The sequence below is a fragment of the Chiloscyllium plagiosum genome, unplaced genomic scaffold (assembly GCF_037043375.1).
Source record: "Chiloscyllium plagiosum isolate Xiang-an unplaced genomic scaffold, Cpla_swu_hap1 HiC_scaffold_1, whole genome shotgun sequence".
Classification (NCBI taxonomy): Eukaryota; Metazoa; Chordata; class Chondrichthyes; order Orectolobiformes; family Hemiscylliidae; genus Chiloscyllium; species Chiloscyllium plagiosum.
In genome coordinates this window covers 111,261,617-111,281,534 of record NW_028270139.1, presented here as the reverse complement: position 1 = coordinate 111,281,534, position 19,918 = coordinate 111,261,617, and the positions used below count along the sequence as shown (strand labels likewise).

The following is a 19,918-nucleotide window of genomic DNA, read 5'->3' as shown; positions in this document are numbered from 1 at the left end:
GAACAGTTTCTGGTAAATGGTAACACCCAGGATGTTGGTAGAGGGGGATCAGGGATGGTAATGCCATTGACTTTCAAGGGCTGATAATTAGATACTCTCTTGTTGGAAATTGTCTGACACTTGTGTGGCTTGTTACCACTTGTTAACCCAATCCTTTGCATTCTCCATGTCTTCCTGCACTTGGACATGGATTGCTTCAGTATATTCAGGGTATTTCAGTGTGAAGATGGGAATTTGTTTCCACAAGGATTGTGGTGGTCACTCTTAGCAATACTGTCACGGACAGATATTTTTACAGCCGGCAAGTTGATGCTATAGAGCATGATGCTGTAGAGTATTACAGCATAGCCTGAGGCCCTTCAACCCATCTTGTCTGGTCGATCATCAAGCATGTGTCTATTCTCATTCCATTTCCAGGCACTTTGTTTTCATCTAAATATTGCTTGTTTGTTGTGTTGATTCCTACCACTACCATCCTTTCAGGCAGTGAGAGCCACCCTCTGGATGATAATATTTTAAATGAAATCTTTCCTTCCCCTTACTTTAAACCTATGCCCTGTAGTTATTGAACCCTCTACTCAGAGAAGAAATGCCTTATCTATCTAATCTACCTCTGCCCTCATAATTTGTCAGTCCTTTCAGCTTTCTTTGTTCTAACTGTTGTGGCTGTCAGGGCTGTCAGCCATGTCCAGTCTTTCTACACTCATCCCTTCCCCTCCTTCCCAAGGGTTCTCCTTCTTCTCACTATCCACCCCACCCATCTCCATTTCCAAAGGATCATCCTCTGCCATTTATATACCTGAAACAGGATGCCATCACTAAACACATCTTTCTCTCCCCTCCATTATCAGCATTCTGCAGAGATTGTTCTCTCCATGACACCATGGTTCACTCCTCCATAACTCCTCACACCCCCATTGACCTTGCCATGCAATCACAGAAGGTGTAATACTTGCCTACTCACCTCCTCCATCCTCCCTGTCCAAGGCCCAAACACATCTCCAGTGAAGCAACATTTTACTTGTGCTTATTTCAATATAACACGGACATCTACTACAAACCGACCGACTCCCACAGCTACCTGGACTACACCTCACCACTGATCCAGAATCTGGTTTCCAGCATCTGCAGTCATTGTTTTTACACCTCCTCCCACTCTGCCCCCTGTAAAAACGCCATCCCATTCTCCCAATTCCTTCGACTCTGCTGCATCTGCTCCCAGGAGGACCAGTTCCAAAAACGTACAACCCAGATGGCCTCCTTCTTCAAGGACCGCAATTTCCCCCCCGACGTGGTCGACGATGCCCTCCACCGCATTTCTTCCACTTCCCGCTCCTCCGCCCTTGAGCCCCGCCCCTCCAACCGCCACCAGGACAGAACCCCACTGGTCCTCACCTACCACCCCACCAATCTCCATGTACAGCGCATCATCCGCCGTCATTTCCGCCACCTCCAAACGGACCCCACCACCAAGGATATATTTCCCTCCCCTCCCCTATCAGCATTCCATAAAGACCACTCCCTCCGTGACTCCCTCGTCAGATCCACACCCCCCACCAACCCAACCTCCACTCCCGGCACCTTCCCCTGCAACCGCAGGAGATGCAAGACTTGCGCCCACACCTCACCCCTCACCTCCCTCCAAGGCCCCAAAGGAAACTTCCATATCCACCACAGATTCACCTGCACCTCCACACACATCATCTATTGCATCCTCTGCACCCGATGTGGCCTCCTCTATATTGGGGAGACAGGCCGGCTACTTGCGGAGCGTTTCAGAGAACACTTCTGGGACACCCGGACCAACCAACCCAACCACCCTGTGGCTCAACACTTCAACTCCCCCTCCCACTCCACCAAGGATATGCAGGTCTTTGGACTCCTCCATCGCCAGACCACAACAAAACGACGGTTGGAGGAAGAGCGCCTCATCTTCCACCTACGAACCCTCCAACCACAAGGGATGAACTCGGATTTCACCAGTTTCCTCATTTCCCCTCCCCCCACCTTGTCTCAGTCAAATCCATCGAATTCAGCACCGCCTTCCTAACCTGCAATCTTCTTCCTGACCTCTCCGCCCCCACCCCAGTCTGACCTATCACCCTCATCTTGACCTCTTTCCACCTATCACATTTCCGACGCCCCTCTCCCAAGTCCCTCCTCCCTACCTTTTATCTTAGTCTGCTGGACAAACTTTCCTCATTCCTGAAGAAGGGCTTATGCCCGAAACGTCGATTCTCCTGTTCCCTGGATGCTGCCTGACCTGCTGCGCTTTTCCAGCAACACATTTTCAGCTCTTATTTCAATATACTGTACTCCATCAGCTGCTCACAACGTGGCCTCCCTTACATTGGTGTGGGTGAATATTTTGTGAAACATCTCTGTTCTGCCTATCTAAATGACCCTAATCTTCCAGTTGCTTATCAGTTCTGTAAACCAATTTGTTCTCATGCTAACATTTCTGTTCTGGGCTTGCTGCACTGTTCGACTGAAGCACAGTACAAGCTCAAGGAATAACAACTCAATTTCTGGATGTAGGTTTGCTCGCTGCACTGGAAGGTTCATTTTCAGATGTTTTGTCACCATACTAGGTAACATCTGCAGTGAGTCTCCAGATGAAGCTCTGCTGATGATTCCTGCTTTCTGTTTATATGTTTGGGTTTCTTTGGGTTGGTGATGTTGTTTCCTTTGGTGATTTCATTTCCTGTTCTTTTTCTCAGGAGGTGGTAAATCGGGTCCAAGTCAATGTGTTTGTTGATAGAGTTCTGGTTAGAATGCCATGCTTTCATCATGGTATGGTGACAAAATGTCTGAAACGAACCTTCCAGCTCAGTGAGCAAACCTACATCCAGAACCTCAACTTGAGTTACAAATCTTCTCAAAACTCGCTAACCTCAATTTCTGTTTGGGAACTTTACAGTCTCTCAGACTCAATACTGAATTTCATAACTCCAGAGCCTGACCTCATTACGTCTGTTTCCCCATCCCCGGCTAATCCTTTTTGTATCTTGTTGACTTTGTTTTCAGTGAGAGGACCCATTTTCACCCTTTCAAACTTTAATTTACACCCATTTTACACATCTATTTCTTTTCCTCACCCCAGTTAGGAACCTCTTTGTCTTTTACACCGGGCTTCCTATCAAAAGTGTTAAAAAAGCACCACTTTCAAATCCTTTTCAGTTCTGAAGAGTTATACCAGACTCAAACCATTAACTCTGTTCTCTCTTCACATGCATTGTCAAACCTGGGGCAGGTGATGGCCTAGTGGTATACAGGGCCCTGGGTTTGAATCCCACCATGGCAAATGGTGGAATTTAAGTTCAATTAAAGTTTGGAATTAAAAGTCTAATAATGACCACCTGGTTCACTGAAGTCTCTTAGGAAAAGCCTTCATGTAACTCCAGACCCACAGCATTGATGATGAGCTGGCCCATGACTGATGGTTTCTCTTTAAGCTATATCTTTTTTTTCCTTATTCCTAAAACTATTCAAAATGGTGCCAGATCGTGATGACAGTGGAAATGCTTTTCACAGTATTTTACTCTTTCCCTCTCCCCGTAAAATAGTCATGCCAATAAAAAAAATCATACAGCAATGTAGTTGACTCTTAACTGCCCCTCTGTGATAGGCAATAAATGCTGGCCTAGCCTGTGACACCGTCATCATCTGAATGATTTTTTTAAAAATGGGTTGAGTTGCTCCAGCATTTTCTGTGTTTATTTAATGTGAAGAGGACTGAGAAGATTCAGTATCTGTAATATTTACATTCAAAATATAATCACTGGAACATCTCTAATCAATTTGGATGAACTTGTGTGGGACAGCTCACAGCACAGGAGCAGATAAGGTGCATGGTTTTTAAGTGTAACCTTGCTGCCATTTTAATAGTGAGTCCAGAACTAGAGGGTATAGGTTTAAGGTGAGAGGGGAGCGATTTAAAAAGGACCTAAGGGGAAACCTTTTCATGCAAAGGGTGGTGCATGTATGGAATGAGCTGCCAGAGGAAGTGGTGGAGGCTGGTACAATTACAACATTTAACAGGGATCCGGATGGGTATATGAATAGAAAGGATTTAGAGGGATATGGGCCAAGTGCTAGCAAATGGGACTATATTAGTTTAGGATAAATGGTTGGCATGGACGAATTAGATGAAGGGTCTGTTTCCATGCTGTAAATCTCTATGAATCTATGACTATAACCTGTTCAAAGATGTTACTGCACACTCTGGAGCAGGTGGGACTTGAATGCAGAGACTTCACCCAGGTAGGTCCACTGTGCCACAAGAGCCTTCTGGAACTCTTTTGTGTATTTCATTCATATTTGACTCATTGGGCTACAACATATGATGCTGCAATAATCTCCAACTTCTTGTAGAAAGAGGAAGTTCGTTTTTGAAGTTCTTCAGAACAACCTGGCCATATTGAATGTACCTCTTCTGTGGTGAAGCCTTGTGAGAAAGCCGAGCTTTGGTCTGAGGTTTGGCCTCTTTATTTGAAAAAGAATAACATTTACATTAGAAGCAGTTCAGAAAAGGATAATTTGACTCATTCAAGGGATTGAAGTGCTTATTTTAGGAAGAAAAATTGAACAGGTTGGATTTCCATTGGACTTACAAGAATGAGATGATCTGTTTGAATTTTTTTAAGATACCAAGGAAACTTGACCAGGTAGAAACTGAGAGAACGCTTCCTCTTGTATAGAAAAACTAGATCTAAGGGACTGTTTAAGAATAAATGGTCTCCATTTTTAGATGGAAATGAGAAGAGTTTTTTAAGTCAAGAGGATGTTAAGTCTGTGGCTGACTGTAGAATTTTCTCCTCAAAAAATAGCAGGAACTAGATCATTGGATTTTTTCAGGGAAGACTTAGAATTTTGATGGATAAGTGAGTCAAGGATCATGGAGGACAGACAAGAAAATAGAAAGATTTTTAAAAAGTTTTTAAATTTGGACCATTGAACTGAAAAACCTGTTTTTGTTTCAGCATTTTTTAAAGGCACAAAGAAGACGCCTTTTGTAAGCATTGCTAGTGACCTTGCTTTCCAAAGCAAAATACTCTTTTCCTGTTTTATTTATGTTCCCATTAACTCCAGGCAGGAAGCATTAAATGGGTGTGTTACAAACCATTTCACTGCCTAGATTAGGCTTCTTATGTGTGGCCCATGAAGTAGCTTTTCCTTAATCTAGAGAGGCTGGAGGCTGATTGAAGTAAGGGGGAAGCAAGAGAAAGGGGAGGGCCATCAGTGGAAATAGAACAGAAGAAAAGCGTCTCCAGTATCGGGTCAGGGATAAGGTCCTCCTCTCAGGAACACGTCACGCGCAAGAAAACAGCCAAGTGCAAATAAGATTGCAGCACCCAGCAGCCAAGCACATGCAGGCAGATGCCAGAGAAAATAGAAAACAGTGTTGTCGAGGAGCTCAGTGGGACAGCACGCTCCAGTCAGTAAGCAGCTGGGCTGCACACTTCAGACAACAGTTACCCTTCCCCCTCAGACTCTGCAGTAAAAGCCAGTAGGTGATTATACCAATTAACAGCCACATGAGAATGATAACCTTCTCAGACAAGATCAGCTCAGGGCACCAGCTGCCTTGGACAGAGATTCCAACGAAGCAGTGAATGCTGAAGTGAATTGACAGAAAGAAAAACTATGGGATTCCCGACAAAAAAGCAGGTACAAGGACAACTTTGCAAAGCATAGAGATTTTCTTTTGGACAGTGGGTGTGTTTGCATTAAGTGCGAGTGAATGCTTTGACGTTTGTGCCATGCCCTAGGCATATGGTAAAGAATTCTAATTAATTCAGGTACACAACAGTCTGTTTCAGCATGGAATGTAACTGTTACCTAAATTAAAGCGTCACTTTCCAAAGTTTCTACGACCTGTCTAACCACAGTGGGAAATAAAATCAAAGTTTAAATGATGTAATAGATATTTTTCATATTTAAGCTGTGTTGCTTGCCATGAATTGATTTCTGTCTGGTTAGTTATTATTAGCTGGGAATATTTTATGCATACTTCTCACTGCTATCGATACTTTTGATGTGGCTCACTACCAACTACATCAGAATAAATATGCTACAGTTACATCAGAATTTTTACAAATGGCTTATTACAAATGTGATGTTTTTACAATGTCCATGGCTGATTTTAACTCTGCCTATTTGTCAGAAACTGGGAAGAATCATAGAATCCTAACAGGGCAGATAGAGGCCATTCAGCCCATTGAGTGTGCACCCACCTTCCAAAGGGCATCCCACCAGACCCACCCCATCTTGTAACCTCACATTTACCATGACTAACCCACTCAGTCTGCACATCTCTGGGCACTATGGGGCAATTTAGCATGGCCAATCCACCTAACCTGCATAGCTTTGGACTGTGGGAGAAAACTGGAGCACCTGGAGGAAACCCACACAGACAGTTACCCAAAGCTGGAATTGAGTTCTTGTCCCTGGCACTGTGAGGCAGCAAAGCTAACCACTGAGGCACTGTGCTGCCCTGGTCCTCCCAGTATAGTCCTTTCTGTATAGCCCATTGGGAATTAAAAATCTCTAGGCCTTTATGTGCCAATGATCCCTTTAAAATATCGTGGGGAGGAAAGACCTTGGCATGCGCTGGACTGGCAAAACCAGTGTGGACAAGTGATGGGAACAACTGGGTATACCTTTAAACCTGCAGATCCTGTAACCCTGGGATTAGGAATTGTGTGTGACTGGGAGTAATAGTGTGTTGAGAAAATTAAATTTTATTGGGCTGTATAAGGATGAAATGGGAAATGAATAAATACATGGAATTCCATAGTTAGAATGTTATCTGAAGCTAATTTTACTGATTTCTTCTACTGATGTTTCTTATAAAAATGAGTTCCCAAAAGTATAGTTAACCTTTGAACATTTCATAGCAGGATTGATTTCAGACAATGTGTGTTTTTAAAATTCTTGACAGAGAAATTTGGAAGAGTTTAACACCAGAATATGAATATGTTATATATTGTGGTCGATTTTAACAGAGACTCAAAATGTACTAACTGTGTGTATTCAGGCGGAAGAGAGCAAGGTAAATATGCATTCTTTTCCAAGAATAATCATAGTAGGTTGCAAAGTATTTTTGTGTGATTAGAAGACGACTGAATGTTCAAATTTATACAAGAAACTTGTGAAACTGAATCGTAATAAACTTGCTTGCTTCAGTTGGGTGAGTTTTGGCAGTTCTTAGACAAATTGTTGGTCAATCAGAGTGTCACTGATAGTAACCATGGGAGTAACTATACAGAGTGTTCTGCTTCCCTAATTGGGTCGGTAAGTAGTTCAGGTGCTGGGTAGTACCACTAGGCAAGGGACAATATAAATACCACAAGAAATTGTTTGTTATGCAGTTTAATACCATTTGGGAAATAATTACTGCTCTGGTGAACAACTATCTTGAGAAACAAGGGGAAAAATTAGCCAGTTTTCTTTTTTCCTCATCACTGTCCAGTGATCCTCTGGAGAGCACAAGTGGGAATACCAGGTGAAGGTAAAATGAGGGTTAGGAGTTATGCCTGCTGTTGTTGAATAGTCTGCTAACACTAAGTTTACCATCACGTTTGAAGAAAAGTTACTCCATTGAGGAAAGTGAGGATGAATTATGCCAATGAAACCTCCAAAAAGAAATGGAAAAAATGATTGCCGATTTACTCCATTAAATCTACCTGAGAGGGCAGAATGGCGAAAGCTTCTCAGTTCTGCAATGGCATGTCAGCCTAGATTATAATCAAGTTCCTTATCCTTTTTATGATTTTTGGAATCAAATGGACAGAGTGTGTACCTTTTGGGACTACAAGTGGAGAATCAATCTAGCATGAAATTTGGTTGAGGGGAATGGAGGGTGGCCGGAGTCAATGAAACCTTTAGGACAAAATGAAACAAAAACTGCTGTGTTCCAGTACAGATATTTTGATTAATGATAGTCTGCAGTTGTAATATATCAGTTAAACAATAAAGAATTTCCAGAATGTATTTGGCTGCTTAGCACTTCAAATACAGCAAATAACCAAATATATGGACGATGTGCATCTATGCGTCTCACACTGACATCGAGTCCCAGGTAGCAAAATGTGTAACTGTGCTTCATGTAGTGCCAGCAGCTCCCAGGCATCTCATGTAAGTGAGATTTATCATTTTGCACATCAAAAACATAAATACTAGGAGAGGGGCCTTTCATTCTCAACTGAACTACTGCCCCAGTTTGGGGGTGATTTTGGGACCATCAGAATAGTGTGTTGTGGATCATGGATTAGACAGGTTTCCATACTGCTTTTAGATTTTATAAATGGGAAATCCAGTCAGCAAGATTAAGGATATGAATCATAGCTACTAATCAACCAGATGGGCTCAGTCCCATCATAACACCAGCAAAATTTGGTTCCGACAAAAACGGGAAAAGTATCTACACGAAGAGAGCTGTTGAAAGTGCAGGCGAATAGATCATTATCTTTTGTTTCCTCATAACATAGGCTTTAGAAAATGCTCCAGTATTAACAACTGGTGGTGACATTAAGAGACAAGATTCTCTGAAGTATAAGGTTTACCTTCATTCATTTGCTAAGATTAACAGAAATGTAAATGTGTGCATAACATACATCGAGTAATGAAAAATGCAATGTTTCTAACAATAATATGAGAAATGCCAATTAGCAAGTGAGAGATTCAACAATGATTTGTGAGGCACATGGCCAGACTTTTGACTCATAATGTCCTATTCAAACACTTGGCAAAACAAACAGATCATTGATATTTTTAATTACCATGGTCTGCAGGATCCAGCAATACCTAATATGTGAGTGAGCGACTGTGAATCCAGTCTCATCAAAAGGGTAATAAATTCCAAAACAAACTGACTTTAATTTCCAAAATATTTGGGACAGTTTACAAATGTTGTTCTGCATGTCCTGTAATTTTTGTGTGTGCATAACTCTACAATAGCAACTGAATTTGTGCCCCCTGGCTAATTTAGCAATTGGTTAGTGACCGGCAAGGCAATGAAGTTGTCAGGCAGCTGCAACCTTGTTTCATGTATGTAGGGGACATGTCAAAACTAGGCAGTACACCAGTTAAGCGAACACCTCCGGGTGATTTCGGGACCATCAGCGTAGTGTGTCGTGTACCGTGGATTAGAGAGGTTCCAGTGCTTCCTTTAGCTTTTGTAAACAGGAAATCCAGTCAGCAAGATCAGGGACATGCATCATAGCTACCAATCAAGCAGATAGGTTCAGTCCCATCAGTAACACCAGCAAAATTTATTTCCAACAAAAGAGGAAAATAATCTACACTAAGAGAACTGTTGAAAGTGTGGCAAATAGATCATTGTCTTTTCTTTCCTTTTAGCATACAGCTTAAGGCCAGGTTGGCTCTAAGTATATAAACATATGGTATTAAGTACACATTACAGTATCAGTTTTGCTGTACAAATTTAAACAGAAATTATTTTATTGAATCATTCTCAGATCAGGAGAAGCTTTCTTTAACTTTGTATTGAAGAAAACAAAACTGTTGATCTGCTGCACAGGAGCAGCAGCAGTTAGAATACCTACAATGCAGATAGAGGCCATTTGGCTCATCGGGTCTGCACTGACCCTTCACAGAGCATCCCACCCAGACCCACTTCCCACCCTACCCCAACAATTCTGGTTAATTCACTTAGCCTACACATCATTGGACTGTGGAAGGAAACCTGGTGAAAACCCATACAGATGCTGGGAGAACCTGCAAACTCCAAACAGACTGGAATTGAACCAGGCACCTGGCACTGTGAGGCTAACCATTGCGCCACTGTGCCATGCTCAGTGAGTTCATTCAGTAAGAAAAACTAAATGGCCAGTTAATACCGTGGGCTGAATTTTACCAGAAATTAGTGAAGTGCCAATTTTGTTGAGTTTCGTGGAGGATTTCTTTCTGTGAATCTTAGTGAGTTTTCTCAAGTTTTCTTTACAAACTAGCCTGATTCCTTGTGCGCCATGTGCCCCCTTGTCATATTCTCTCATTTGCTACTGTTAGGACCTCCCACAATTCCTGATGCCAGTGACATCTGTAAAGACCAACTGTGCACCTGGTCAAGCACTGGCAGTCTGCAGATAACTTGCTCGGTTTTTGTCAGTTGCCCCAGATATGTCGGACTTGAGCACCCTACTTTGCTCATGTATACCTAGAGTTCTGCTGAGCAAAGCTGCACTTGGTCCCTGCCCATAGAGTGTTTCCTGAGATTGCAAGGCCAAGTGTCCAAGATAGAGAACTGGAGGAGAAAGCAGAAAATTGGAGTTTCTAGGCTTTTGCTCTGACTTCTGTGTCATTTGTTGGTTGGGAAGACTGAGCTCTATGATTTTCCTGTTGATTTCACTATACACTAGAAAACCTGTGCAATAGGTTTACCTAAATGTGATGTCAACAATTACTAAGGGCCCTTTGTAAAGCTGGAGGAGGTTGCTAACAATATTTTGTGTTTTTCCAAGACTGTCATTTTGCACATCTTAATTTTTTTCACCACCCATTTGGTGCTAGTACTTTAGCTTCTAAATTCTCAGCTTTTTGATTCCAACCCTTAATTTCTTCACTTCTGTCTCCTGTTCTGAAACTTGTCTTAAAATTTGCCCTTACCTGTTTTGATGTTTTCTATGGATCAAAGGTTTGACCCGATTATGCTCCAAAAAAGCATTTGGGGCATTTTACTATGCTAAAGGAGCTTTATAGAGGCAAGATGTTTATAGTTAAATTCAAATTTATTTTTGATCAAAACCTGCATTTTGAAATATGGGAATATGCCTGTTTCTCCTTGATGAATAATCTGCAATCTAAACTGCAGAAGACACAATTTTGAAATGACACGTTTTTCAACTTTGGGGATTATATATTTAAATATAGTGTAAGATGGACTGTTTTGTTGTATTATGATTAATTTCTTGCTAACGGAGTGTGAATGGCTCTCTTACTGTAAAAGTTCAGGCTGTGGACAACTGTCTAACTTTGATGGTCACAACTTGAGCTGTTCCTTATGTTCCACTCTTGGAACAAGTGGCCATATCTTCCCTAATACATCTTCAAGAGGCTGATGATTGTTCAGGTTTTACATGGGATTATATAGAGATCACAGGATTTCAGATAAATGCATGGTTTATTTTGAGGGCATGTTTCTGAGGGAATCAGTTTTTAGCTGTCAGCTGGTAGTGTTCTTTGTAAAGATGCATACCCTTTGGATATCAGGTGGGCCAATCAGGAAGACATTGAAATGTGGTCTCAAACTCGGAGAATATAGAATGTAGGAAAATAGATGGTGACATCTTGAAAAATGTCCATATAACAGAAGAAGTAGTGCTGGATGTCTTGAAACGCATAAAATTGGATCAATCCCCTGGACCTGATCAGGTATACCCCAGAACTCTGTGGGAAGCTAGGGAAGTGATTGCTAGGCCTCTTGCTGAGATATTTGTATCATTGATAGTCACAGGTGAGGTGCCAGAAGGCTGGAGGTTGGCTAACATGGTGCCACTGTTTAAGAAGGGTAGTAAGGACAAGCCAGGGAACTATAGACCAGTGAGCCTGACGTCGGAGGTGGGCAAGTTGTTGGAGGGAATCCTGAGGGACAGGATGTACACGTATTTGGAAAGGCAAGGACTGACCAGGGATAGTCAACATGGCTTTGTGCGTGGGAAATCATGTCTCACAAACTTGATTGAGTTTTTTGAAGAAGTAACAAAGAGGATTGATGAAGGCATAGCAGTAGATGTGATCTATATGGACTTCAGTAAGGCTTTCGACAAGGTTCCTCTTGGGAGACTGGTAAGCAAGGTCAGATCTCACGGAATACAGGGAGAACTAGCCATTTGCATACAGAAATGGCTCAGAAGACAGAGGGTGGCGGTGGAGGGTTGTTTTCAGACTGGAAGTCTGTGACCAGTGGAAGGCCACAAGGATCGGTGCTGGGTTCATTACCTTTCATTGTTTATAAGAGCATAAGAGGTACAGTTAGTAAGTTTGCAGATGGTACCAAAATTGGAGGTGTAGTGGACAGCAAAGAAGATTACCTCAGATTACAATGGGATCTTGATCCAATGGGCCAGTGGCCTGAGAAGTGGCAGATGGAGTTTAATTCAGATAAATGCAAGGTGCTGCATTTTGGGAAAGCAAATCTTAGCAGGACTTATACACTTAATGGTAAGATCCTAGGGAGTGTTGCTGAACAAAGAGACCTTGGAGTGCAGGTTCATAGCTCCTTGAAAGGAGAGTTACAGGTAGATAGGATAGTGAAGAAGGCGTTTCGTATGCTTTCCTTTATTGCTCAGAGTATTGAGTACAGGAGTTGGGAGGTCATATTGCGGCTGTACGGGACATTGGTTCGACCACTTTTTGAATATTGTGTGCAATTCTGGTCTCCTTCCGATCAGAAAGGTGTTGTGAAACTTGAAAGGGTTCAGAAAAGATTTACAAGGGTGTTGCCAGGGTTGGAGGATTTGAGCTATAGGGAGAGGCTGAACAGGGTGGGGCTGTTTTCCCTGGAGCATCGGAGGCTGGGGGGTGACTTTATAGAGGTTTATAAAATCATGAGGGGCATGGATAGGATAAATAGACAAAGTCTCTTCCCTGGGATGGGGGAGTCCAGAACTAGAAGGAATAGGTTTAGTGTGAGAGGGGAATGATATAAGAGACCTAAGGAGCAACTTTTTCACGCAGAGGGTGGTAATGTGTATGGAATGAGCTGCCAGAGGAAATGGTGGAGGCTAGTACAATTGCAATATTTAAAAGGCATCTGGATGGGTATATGAAAAGGAAGGGTTTGGAGGGATATGGCTCAGGTGCTGGCAGGTGGGACTAGATTGGGTTGGGATATCTGGTCGGCATGGATGAGTTGGACTGAAGGGTCTGTTTCCGTGCTGTTCACCTCTATGACTCTTTAACTCAAAAAAGCTTGTCACCAATCTTACATATGCAGCAACACCATTCTGCAAAGGATATTATTTCTTACCGTCTTGAATTACACCTCACGGATTTGTATTGGAGTTACAAATTCACCATTTTAGTACAATAGCCCTATCCTGGAATTTCTGGTCCTATCTTAAGCCACAAAGGAAATAATGAAAATGTCTATATCAGGTATAAAGTGCAAAAAAATTTTCTAGAATTTTAAATTGGACCATTCATCAGAACTTGACTCAGAATATTCTGTTTCTAATTTAGATTTGAATCATTCTAATTATTTATTTTTATCTCTATCCTTGTGATTTACAGTTCACCCACCACAAATGTCAGGATTAGTTAGATTTAAAGAGTCATAGAGATGTACAGCATGGAAACAGACCCTTTGGAATACTCGTCCATGCCGACCAGATATCCCAATCCAATCTAGTCCCACCTGCCAGCACCCGACCCATATCCCTCCAAACCCTTCCTATTCATATACTCATCCAGATGCCTTTTAAATGTTGCAATTGTACCAACCTCCACCTCTGGCAGCTCATTCTATACATGTTACCACCCTCTGCGTGAAAACGTTTATGCCTGCTTCGGTTTCTTGAACTCAATGAAATTCTACATGATGTTGTTGCCTTTGTATGGGTTATAAAATAGATATTTTCTGTCAATTGGCTAGATTGGCTAACATTGTACTTGATTTTGTTGCTTAAATAGATATTGATCCTGCTTTAGAACTTTGCACACCTCATTTGATAAGTATGTATAACTTTGGCTTTCATTATTTATTTGAATGGGTGACCTGAGCATGTGTAAATTTTACACATGAAGTTTACGAAATTGCAAGTGCTCATTATCATTAGTTTTAAAAATTAGATTACTTACAGTATGGAAACAGGCCCTTCGGTCAAACAAGTCCACACCGACCCTCCGAAGAGCAACCCACCCAGACCCATTCCCCTACGTTTACCCCTTCACCTAACGCTATGGGCAATTTAGAACATAGAACAGTACAGCACAGATCAGGCCCTTCAGCCCACGATGTTGTGCTGACCATTGATCCTCATGTATGCACCCTCAAATTTCTGTGACCATATGCATGTCCAGCAGTCTCTTAAATGTCCCAATGACCTCGTTTCCACAACTGCTGCTGGCAACACATTCCATGCTCTCACAACTCTCTGTGTAAAGAACCCGCCTCTGACATCCCCTCTATACTTTCCTCCAACCAGCTTAAAACTATGACCCCTTGTGTTAGCCATTTCTGCCCTGGGAAATAGTCTCTGGCTATCGACTCTATCTATACCTCTCATTATCTTGTATACCTCCATAAGGTCCCCTCTCCTTCTCCTTTTCTCCAATGAAAAAGGTCCGAGCTCAGTCAACCTCTCTTCATAAGATAAGCCCTCCAGTCCAGGCAGCATCCTGGTAAACCTCCTCTGAACCCTTTCCAAAGCATCCACATCTTTCCTATAATAGGGTGACCAGAACTGGACGCAGTATTCCAAGTGTGGTCTAACCAAAGTTTTATAGAGCTGCAACAAGATCTCATGACTCTTAAACTCAATCCCCCATTAATGAAAGCCAAAACACCACATGCTTTCTTTACAACCCTGTCCACTTGGATGGCCATTTTAAGGGATCTATGTACCTGCACACCAAGATCCCTCTGTTCCTCCACACTGCCAAGAAACCTATCCTTAATCCTGTACTCAGCTTTCAAATTCGACCTTCCAAAATGCATCACCTCGCATTTATCCAGGTTGAACTCCATCTGCCACCTCTCAGCCCATCTCTACATCCTGTCAATGTCCCACTGCAGCCTACAACAGCCCTCTACGCTGTCAACGACACCTGCAACCTTTGTGTCATCTGCAAACTTGCTGACACATCCTTCAATCCCCTCATCCAAGTCATTAATAATTCTGTAATTTAGCATGGCCAATTCACCTAACCTCCACATCTTTGGACTGTGGAAGTAAACCGGAGCACCCGGAGGAAACCCACGCAGACACGGCGAGAATGTGCAAACTCCACACAGACAGTTGTCAGAGGTGGGAATTGAACCCAAGTCTCTGGCGCTGTGAGGCAGCAGTGCTAACCACTGTGTCACTGTGTGAGTACAGCTCTGGAGTTCTGTCTGATTTCCCGGCACCTGAAATGCATTTTCTACAGTGGTGAAACCAAGTTAGAGAGTCAAAGAGATGTACAGCATGGAAACAGACCCTTCGGTCCAACCCATCCATGCCGACCAGATATCCCAACCCAATCTAGTCCCACCTGCCAGCACCCAGCCCATATCCCTCCAAACCCTTCTTGTTCATATACCCATCCAAATACCTCTTAAATGTTGCAATTGTACCAGCCTCCACCACTTCCTCTGGCAGCTCATTCCAAACCCGTTCCACCCTCTGTGTGAAAAGATTGCCCCATAGGTCTCTTTTATATCTTTCCCCTCTCACCCTAAACCTATGCCTTCTAGTTCTGGACTCCCCGACCCCAGATAACTGGAAAATGGCTCCTGTATTTTTCACTACAGAAGTCAATCCCTCTTATAAAAGAAAATCAAATTTACACATAAAGGAAGAAGGAACATTTACACAAAGGAAATCTAAAACCTGACAAAAAAGTAAGAACATGACATTGTACGAAGTTGGAGGACATTCTTATTGATTGCTGCTTTGAAAATAGGCTCCATTTGACTTTTGGCTGTGTTTATTTGATGTGATCCATCTATTTATTGGAATGAGTACAATAATGTGACTACTATTATTGCACTTATTCAGTGAATAGAATACTTTGACATAAAATTTGTTTGTTTGTCCTTTTTCTTTAACTCTTCTTGTACTACTTACCATTTGTCTATAAAGCTGTCAGCCATCTTGGCCATTGATCTAAGTTGTTAAAGTGGCTCCCAGAAGGCCACCATGAACAATCAGGAATGTTTCCACTTTCAGTTTCCATTCCCCTTCCTTCCTATTTTGATCATGTGTTCAGTTTTAAATCCAAATTTTTGCACTGAATGTTGCATATGATGATCATATCTTTGTCTTTCTTGTGCATCCACATAGGTGGGGCATGTTAAAAGTTAAAAATCGACCAGGACATCTCCCACCTGATGCCTTAGTGCCTATCTTTATTTTTTACTGATAATAGTAAAGCATGAATATGTTCCATTTTTAACAATATTTAAATCACCCTCCACCTCCCAGGCTCACCGGGTAGTTGGGAGCTCGAATTAAACTTAACAGTAACCTTGGAGCCAATATTTAAGGGTCACAGGGAGGGTCCTGGACAATTTGATTGAAACCTGGGTGCCCAAGGATGCCAATGTGATGACTGAAGCTCAAAACCATTTTTCTCTGCTTCTCACCTTCTCTAAGATGAAATACGTGACATCCTTCATACAATTGGTGGAAGACAATTCAGTGGCAGATTAGAAATTTGTCATCTGATTTTTAATTTTGAACATCTCGCCCACAGCAAAACTCTCTCACCCACTGTGGGGTTAATGTTGAGCCTCCTAATTGGTTAATGTTCTCGTCTCTGATCTTCCAAGTGATTTGGGAATGTGCATCCCAGCAATGTGAATACATTACTACCCTTTCTAGGATATTTCAGAAGGATCTGTCTCTCTGCAGGCATGTTTGCCACTTCTTACTTATATCTATAAAGGCAAAGATATTTCTGTAATAAGTACTGCTGTAATATCAGTGGGTTTCAGAAATGCTGTAATCTTCTCAGGTCACAAAGACATCAAACTGATTAATATAGGTAGAAATGCTTCTGGCCTTTGAAGGGTCAATTCACACCTGTTAATAATAGCAGAGGATTATTTGCCTTCAGTTACATCAGCAGGAATGTCAGATTAAATTGCAGATAGTGAATTCAAATGTTAATTATGTGAGACAGGCATTCTGACCGTGATGTTCTGTTCTAAGATAGCTGCTGACCTAACTTTCTTGTTCAGTGAATTTTCAGATGAAGGAATATCACATACTGTAATCTCACAAGCTACCAAAATCCCTGTCCATCATCGATAATAGTGAAAGATATTGCAGGAATTCAAAAATTATACATCACCATTGTGTTATCTTATTCAAGGAATTTTTGGTCAAGACTTTTGTTAAAGTGAACTTGAGTAAATTAAATGGTTAGTTTTTGAGAAGAAACTACAAGGTTATGTATCTGGAATGGCTCAGCAGCATTTTTTATAGTTTGCAATTATGCAGATCACAAAATCCAAAATGTCCATTTTGTACAATGTTGGGGTTCACTACAGTTTTCTCAATTTCATGTTGCAGATGGGGCAAAGGAAGACAAGACAATCTTTAATTTTTAGCTCTTTACAATTTTTTGAAAATGCTTATGTAGTGATTGTAGTGAGGTCAGAGGGGTGGAACTTGTAGAATATGAGTTCCCTGACTGAGGGTGTTAGTCTGGGCCAAGCAAGGAGCCATGACTGACAGATAACAACAGGAGTGTCAGACATTTTGTTCACTCTGCGGGGGCTGGATCAATGTCAAGGACGCTCCACAGATAAATAAAGGGTGACTTGGTGATAGAATACCTTCCTCTGTGAGGTATTTCAGTGGTGATGAGAAAAAAGTAGAAATTTACTCACTCGTCTTTGAATTGGGGTAAGCATTTCTGGCATCATGCCATTATTTGAGAAGCTTGACTTTGAAGACTGAGCCCAGTACGTGGAAAGAATGTTATTTTTTATGGGCAAATGACATTGGGGCAGATAAAAAGCAACAAGTAATTCTCTTGACAGTTTGTGGACTCACAGCCTTTTTGGTTATTAGCCTTAGTTTCCCTGAGGTATTAGACACTAAAACCTTTCAAGACTTGACAGATTTCAGTAAGGAATATTACGACTCCAAGCCTCCTCTAATTCTGAGATGCTATCAATTTTACTTGGCAATTCAAGAACCAGGAGAATCCAATTCAGGGTTTTTGATTAAATTAAGATGACCAACAGAGGCATGTGACTTTAGCTTAGCTCTTAATGAGATGCTGAGCGACCATTTGGTATGAGGGAAAAATAATGTAACCATGCAATACTGCTACAGCTGAAGCCCAACTGGGTTTCAAATGGACACTACAATTGGCTTTATCATTGTAAAATGCAGCAAATGGAGTATATGAGTTGCAGGCTGATTAGGAAACAATTCCTCAATTCTGGAAGGCCAGTCTGGTGCTATTTGCCTTATGGACAAACATAGAGGCAGAAATCGGAAGGTTGGAAAGTGAAGGAATTAACAAACCAGTTCAGTTTGTGGAATGGGCATCACTGGTCATTCTGATTGTGAAGGCTGACGGATCGGTTCACCTTTGTGGGGATTTTAAATAAGCAGTCAACCACTTCTCGCAGCTGAATAAATATCCAATCCCATGCATAGAGGACTTATGCACAAAGCTGGCAGGGAGCTGTCCTTCACAAACCTTGACATGAGCCAAGCTACTTCCCACTGACATATACACCACTGCTGGTACCGCCACTAGAAGAGTCCATATTGGTTTTAAAAACCATTTTAAATGGCTTCAAACACTTCCAGTCACTACTGACAATATCAGACATATCTGTTCCTGGCAAAACTGAAACAGCTGGTGGTGATGGGGGAATCAAAGTGCCATTACAATCAAAATTGAAACCTTTTTGGACCCAGAGAGACCAGATTACAGTAGAGGACGGCATATTATTGAGAAGAGCAAGAGTGATTGTCTGAGAAAAGGTTGCCACCAGATACAGGCTGAACTCCATCAGGGTCATCAAGGGGTTTCCAAAATGAAGTTATGTCTGGTGACCAGGATGGGATGCAGACATAGTCGCATTGGTGGGGCAGTGCCCAGAGTGCCAACAATTCAAACGTTATCACCTGCAGCTCCCCACATTCGTGGGAATGGCCAGGTAACCAATGGACTCAGTTACACATTGACTGACTATGCAGGTCTTTTCATGGACTTAATGTTCTCAGTCATTGTGGATGCATGATAAAGTGACTGGACATGTATAAAGTTCATTCTTCAAATATGGGGATGATGAATAAATAAACTGTGCACATCCTTTGCAATAAATGGACTCCCCAAAGTGTTGGTCACAGAGAATGGGCCATTGTTAACCAGCAAGGAATTTGGGTATTTCCTAAAGCTGAATGGTTTCTGACATGTAAGTACAGTTTCATACCATGTATCGTCCAGTGTTCTGGCAGAAAGAGCAGTCCAAACTTTGAAGGCGGGCTTAAAGAAACAGCCTACAGCTTCACTCGATACCAAACCATCCTGGTTCCTATTTGATTATCGGACCACCCCTCATGCTAATACAGGGATAGCTCCAGCAGAGTTGCTCATGGAGAGAAGACTCTGCACCAGGTAAAACCTGATCTTCTTGGACCTGGGGGGAGGAGGCGGAGGATGAAATGCATCAGGAAAGTCAATGACGGTTACAAGAATCCGCTAAGTGAGAGCGACAGTTTATTTCATGGGACAAAATTCGGTGTAGGAGCCATGGGAATGGTCCTGCTTGGGTAAGAGACATATAAAATTTGGTTAGTTATGATGGTCGTGAACAAGAGCATGTGGATGATATTAAAGCGGAAAACTTACAAACGGTGGTAGGAACAATTCATGCCTGCACACATAATCAAGTCAGGAGTAGGCTATCGGCTCTTTACAACTGCTCCAAAATTCAATCAGGACATGGTTGATCTTGTTGTGATCTCAGCTCCACTTGCCAGTTTCCCCTGTGGCACTCCTGACTACCAAAATTCTAACTCAGCCTTGAAACCATTGAGAGACCCAGCTTCTGCCACTTTCTATGCTTTTGGAGTGCTTCTCCTTCATTAAGTAAAGGACCAGTGCTCCAAAAACTTCTGATTTCAAATAAACCTGTTGGACTATAACCTGGTGTCATGTGACTTCTGACCTTGTCCAGCACAGTCCAACACTGGAACCTTCACATCACACAGTAATAAGCCAT

General features: G+C 42.1%; 1 protein-coding gene across 3 annotated transcripts in view; it reads left to right on the top strand.

Moving 5' to 3' along the window:
- The window catches only part of pdzd2 (PDZ domain containing 2), a 547,489-nt gene that overhangs the window by 187,113 nt on the left and 340,458 nt on the right, over positions 1–19,918 (top strand). Inside the window, exon 1 of one of the 3 annotated variants that reach the window (XM_043687436.2) lies at positions 5,403–5,670. The exons of the other annotated variants lie outside the window; for them this stretch is intronic. The gene's annotated coding sequence lies outside the window, so the exon portion shown is untranslated. Of the gene's footprint in view, positions 1–5,402; positions 5,671–19,918 lie in introns of those variants that run through there. 3 annotated transcript variants of the gene reach the window in all.